This window comes from Medicago sativa, chromosome 1 (genome assembly GCF_051527215.1).
Source record: "Medicago sativa cultivar Bolivia chromosome 1, Bolivia_mono, whole genome shotgun sequence".
Lineage (NCBI taxonomy): Eukaryota > Viridiplantae > Streptophyta > Magnoliopsida > Fabales > Fabaceae > Medicago > Medicago sativa.
In genome coordinates this window covers 79,956,355-79,957,267 of record NC_140749.1, presented here as the reverse complement: position 1 = coordinate 79,957,267, position 913 = coordinate 79,956,355, and the positions used below count along the sequence as shown (strand labels likewise).

Genomic DNA, 913 nt, shown 5'->3' with positions numbered 1-913 from the left:
GAAGGAGTAGAAGCAGAATTGATAGCACTAACATTGAGTTTTTCAAGTTTTTCAGTTAGTGTATCAATTTTAGAAGCAAGGTGGTCATAGTTAGAGACTTCGTGTATACCTGTCTCCCTTTTGGAGGGTGAAGAACTAGTGATGGCTCTCTCGTCGGTCCACTTGTAGTGATTTTGAGCCATGTCTTCGATCAAGGCATACGCCTCCGTGTAATTCTTGTTCATAAGTGCTCCACCTGCAGCTGCATCAACAGACATCTTAGTGGTATAAGACAAGCCATTATAAAAAGTGTGGACTATAAGCCACTTCTCTAGGCCATGGTGGGGACAAAGTCTTAGCATTTCTTTGAAACGCTCCCACGCCTCATAGAGAGATTCCCCATCTTTTTGGTTGAACCGCGTGATTTGGTCTCTAAGTTTAGCGGTTTTAGATGGTGGAAAGAAACGGGCAAGGAATGCTTGCCTCATCTGATCCCATGAAGTAATGGAACCGACTTCGAGGGAATGGAACCAAGCGCTAGCTCTATCCCTTAAGGAAAAGGGAAAGAGATGAAGTCTTACGGCTTCTTGGTTCTCCTTCATGGTTCCACTAATTCGTAGGAAAATAGAGATGTGAAGATTGGGATCCTCAGTGGGGGATCCCGAGAATTGGTTTTGCTGCACCAAGTTAAGTAGGGCAGGCTTTATTTCGAAATTGTCATCCTCAACCGTTTGGTACACAATAACAGCTTGTGGCTCAGCCGTAGACGGCGTTGCATACTCTTTAAGAGTGCGATTGGCCATGGCGGTGTTATTTCGTGCGTCTCTCTTTCGTCTATGCAAATACCTTTCGATCTCGTTGATTATTACAACTCGATTTCTGGTTTTTCGCATAAAAAATTGAGAACCCAAGAAGTTAACAACGACAGAAAAAT

At 43.6% G+C, this 913-nt stretch overlaps 1 non-coding gene across 1 annotated transcript; it reads left to right on the top strand.

Moving 5' to 3' along the window:
- The first annotated feature begins 312 nt into the window (after positions 1-312).
- Positions 313-419, top strand: LOC146957928 (small nucleolar RNA R71). Its single transcript, XR_015025137.1, has one exon. It is a non-coding gene; the product is annotated as a small nucleolar RNA R71 (small nucleolar RNA).
- The last annotated feature ends 494 nt before the right edge of the window (positions 420-913 follow it).